The sequence below is a fragment of the Nelumbo nucifera genome, chromosome 4, assembly GCF_055504915.1.
Source record: "Nelumbo nucifera cultivar China Antique chromosome 4, China Antique-T2T, whole genome shotgun sequence".
In the NCBI taxonomy this organism is placed as follows: domain Eukaryota; kingdom Viridiplantae; phylum Streptophyta; class Magnoliopsida; order Proteales; family Nelumbonaceae; genus Nelumbo; species Nelumbo nucifera.
Genome location: NC_142652.1, coordinates 5,789,644 through 5,794,330, shown reverse-complemented (window position 1 = coordinate 5,794,330; position 4,687 = coordinate 5,789,644). Strand labels below are relative to the sequence as shown.

The following is a 4,687-nucleotide window of genomic DNA, read 5'->3' as shown; positions in this document are numbered from 1 at the left end:
TGACCAGCTTGATCGGTTTTCTAGTATTTTATGATTGACTTTGGCTCAACAATTTCTCAACCTAGCGAGGTTGGATTAGTTTCACTTTGGCTATTTGTAAATCAACCAAAATCAAATGACCTAACAATAGATATATATTAATATTTTATAATTTAATATAAATTTCCAATATAGGGAAGTGGGAAAATTCCCATATTCCTTAAATTTTTTAAAATGTTTTGTTTAATAAATTAAATTTTTATTTTTTTAGTAGTGCCACTGTAATTTTTTAAATTTAAATCTTTTGAACCGACCGACCAAACTGAAAATCGGCCCAAATTGATACAACTTGAGTTGGCCGGTTTTCACTAATGGTTATTTGGTTTCAAGTGACCAACTCCCCAACTTGACTAGGTCGATTTGATTGGCCAAACAATCTACAACTGAATCGAACCAACATGTGAACACTCTTAATTTTAGCTAAATTAATAGTTTAATCTTTAATAAATAACAATAGTTTAATCTCCAATAATTATTGAAAATTTGTTGCAAAAATACATAATTATTGGAAAATATTAATAATGAAAATACAATAGATAACAATATAAATACAACAAATACTAAAAAATATGTTAAATTAGCCAATAAATAAGTAATCCCACATAATAATTTAATATATAATAAATATTAATCAATAAGTTATAAACAAATACAATAATTATAATAAGTATAATAAATTAAACTTAAAAAGTTAAAAAATAATAGTTTAATCTCCAATAATTATTGAAACTTGTATGTTAAATAATAAAATAAAAATAGATTTATACATAATTATTGAAAATATATTTATCATAAAACAACAAATAATTATTTAAAACCTAATAAATATTAATTTTAGAATACATAAATATATAATAAGTATACATTAAAATTTTAAAATTATTAGTAATAAATATTAATTTTTTGAAAGTTATTTGGTAGAATTATTAAGTGATATAAGTGAAATTAGTTATATAGAATATTATTTAGTTATTTAAATTATATCATTATTTATTTTTAAAATATTAATTATTAAATTTAATAATCCATAAAATTATAATTTATTAATTTGAATGTCATGTTACAATTATTTTTCTAGCTTTAAGAAAATTTTTATTTTATTACATAATTTCATTATTTTAACTATTTTAAATCTAGTTATGTTAAATGGTTCGTTAGTTAAAATATGTAGTTATTTAAATATTTAAATATTATTATTATTTAAATTTTATTTGTTTCAAAGTTATTGCATAATATTAAACATTTTATTATATAATTATTTAGTTATCTTTAATATTTTGTTATCAAAATACTTAAATAATATTATATTTTTAATGTTAATTTTTATTATTTGAATAACATTTAAATTGAATAGTCTAGAAAATCAAAATTTATATTGTTAATATATAATTCCATGATGAATTTTATAAATATAAAAAAATTGTTAAAAAGCATTCAAAGCGAGGCAAGAGGTGTACGTCTAAAGGCGAGGTTGCCAAAAATGCCTGGCCTTGTTAGCTTTTTTTTTTGGTAATAAGCCTTGGTAGCCTCTTCAAGATGTTGTAGGGCGTTTACGTCGTGAGATGTATGCCGCTAGCCTCGAGGCGTAAAATAATTGACGCGGTAGCATAAAAAAAGGGTAAATTTCTTAAATTACCCTTATGGTTTAGCTAATCGATTAAGTGTACCTTTACTGTTTGAAAATTGACTAACACTATCCTTGCTATCTCTGACAATTGACTAACTCTACCCCTGTCGTAATGTCCATTAACAAAAGGGTGAAAAGACTATTTTACCCTTTATTCTTCTTCAATTTTTCAAAGTAAAACAGAGAAAAGGGAAAAGAAACACTGAACTCGGTGATTTCAACACTTACATCCCTATCATTTTTGCACCTAACCCCTTTCATAACATCGGATAATGCCTGTTGGAGAATCTACTATTTAGCTCGGAGAATCATTGGGAGGGGTGTCATTGTCATTGTTTTTTTGTTCGAAGGAAGTAGGCGATGAATGAGAGAGAATGATTGTGGCCACTATTGTTTTGCCCGAAGACTGCTCTGCGAGACGATGAGCCCTTCGTTCTCTCTCCCTCTCGGCACAACGACGAAGGGCTCCCTCCCTCTCTTTCTCTCCTACTCTCTTCATCCCTTCGTTCTCTCTCCCCCATTTACCCTCGTCCCTGTTTCATCACTGCCACTGCAGCAACGACAGACCCCTCCATGCACTCAAATACAGACGAGTGCTCTATTCACTACTCAACGACAACCCCTCCACGCACCGGCTTCATATTCAAATCAAATGGGTTTGGTGCGCAGCTTCTCTCCACTCTACGCACCGGCTTCTCTCCACTCCGCTACAACTTCCGTCTAAAACCTGTTTGCAAACTGAATTGATGATGACCAATCCTTTTCGCCATTTGAGAATCCGAGAACCATTGATGGAGATTTTCGAGTGGTAGATTCTGGTACATACAATGAAGATGAATGGGGAAGGTTTTAAACTGAGGCACCGTCAATGATGCATCAACTATGAAGATTGGTTTTCCTAGTTCGACTTATCTCCCCTCCACGCACTGGCTTCTCTCCGCTCCGCTGCAACTTTCAGCTTCTCTCCCCTCCATGCACCAGTTTTTAAATGGGTTTGGTACGCAACTTCTTTCCCCTCCACACACTGGCTTCTCTCCACTCCGTTGCAACTTCCGTCTGAAACCTGTATGCAAAACTGAATTGATGAAGACCAACTCTTTTCGCCGTTTGAGAATCCGAGAACCATTGATGAAGATTTTCGAGTGGCATATTCTAGTACATAAGCTACGAAGATTGGTTTTCTTGGTCTGACTTCACCAACAGCTACAATGGTTCTCGCCGATGCTCTCGACGATCTAGGCTCCGTCGAATATGAAAAGATGTAGAATCTCAGTCACTCCGATGACTCTAGGCAAGAGCGGAGAAAGATTGAAGCTGCTATTCATCAGCGATGGTCGGTATAAGTGGAGCAGTGGCATAGATGAATGATCCGTTTCCGCCATTTCTAGAGGCGTTAGCAAGCCAAAGTTGGGTTTGCCGAGCAGCGATGATCGGTATATGTTTGCATCCATAGATTGAGAATGGAGAGAGAGACCAAAGAGAGACGAAGGCAGAGGGGGAGGTATTAAAAGAGAGAGAACGGAGGCTCAGGGTACGAGGGCAATATTGGGTTTTAAAAAAACTGTATAGGTCACATGGGGTCACATGTGCATAAATTGTGATGGAGCATTAATGGATGCTAACGACAGGGGTAGAGTTAGTCAATTGTTAGAAACAATAAGAGTAGTGTTAGTCAATTTCCAAACAATAAGGATACACTTACTCAATTAGCTAAATCATAAGAGTAGTTTAAAAAATTTACCCTAAAAAAATGGGAGAAGTACGGACAGACCCCTTGCAGAAACCTGAATCCCAGGCCAGCCCATACAAAATCTATAATAATAGTTAAATTCAACTTTTGAAATTATAGGACAAATTCCCACGCCAACTAAGCATAATGCTTTTCCCTATGCTTTTCCTGTGAGGTGGCAATCCAGCTTGCCATCACCGATCGACAACATCAACAACAATCTCCCCAAACCCCTTACCATCACCAATCTCTCTCTCGCCCTGATGCATGGCTCCTAGCTTAGCGTCACTTATCAGGGCGTCTCTAGAGCTTACAGTGAAGCTACTACAGGCAAGGCCTCCCCAAAATGCCAGGCCATCCCTTGTGACCAATTCGAAGTGGTGTGGCATTTCAGGCAATGGAGCTCTAGATCGCCAATCAGGCCATCTTGCTCGTTGAGAACTCGCTGGGGGTAGCATTCACCAGAATTACGACCCGCTCCTCTGTCATCGCCTCCACATCATGGGGGAAGTACAACTCCTCGTCCACCACTGCCTGCTCGCCTTGCTCAGAGTGAAGAAGGAGTACTTGAGCCGTGTCATAGCTACCCGCAAGCCCTCTCTTAGTGTGAGCTGACTCTGAATAAAATGGGTCTCAACGTGGTGCAAGAGGCGCAGGACGACATGGTGGGAGTAGCAGAGTTCGTGGCGACAAACAACCTACGGGACACGACGGCCATAGCGAGCGCGCGGGCGGCGGAGCTTACGGGATGGAGGTGCTGGCGGACGGGATACAGGACGACTCAAGCAATGTGACCCAGTTCGTGATGCTGGCTTGAGAGCCGATAATCCCTTGGATGGACCGTCCATTCAAGACCAGCATAGTGTTCGCCCACGACAAGGGGACGTCGATGCTGTTTAAGGTGCTATCGGCGTTCGCATTCTGGTATATAAGCCTGACGAAGATTGAGAGCCGGCCGCACAGGAACTGCCCGATAAGGCTAGTGGACGACGCCAACGTGAGGACGACGAAGCACTTCGAGTACATGTTCTACGTGGACTTCGAGGCATCGATGGCGGAGGTGAGAGCTCAGAACGCACTGGCCGAAGTGCAAAAGCATGATGCTTAGTTGGTGTGGGAATCTATACTATAATTTCAAAAGTTGAATTTAACTGTTATTATAGATTTTGTATGAGCTGGCCCGGGATTCAGGTTTCTGCAATGGGCCTGTCCGTACTTCTCCGAAAAAAATTGGGTTTAAAGTCGTTCTGGGGGTAAATATGTAAAAAGACGAAAAAAGCCGAACAGGGACT

At 37.7% G+C, this 4,687-nt stretch overlaps 1 pseudogene; it reads left to right on the top strand.

The window, feature by feature from the left end:
• The first annotated feature begins 2,874 nt into the window (after positions 1-2,874).
• Positions 2,875-4,503, top strand: LOC104591987 (arogenate dehydratase 3 pseudogene; annotated as a pseudogene).
• Positions 4,504-4,687: the final 184 nt, after the last annotated feature.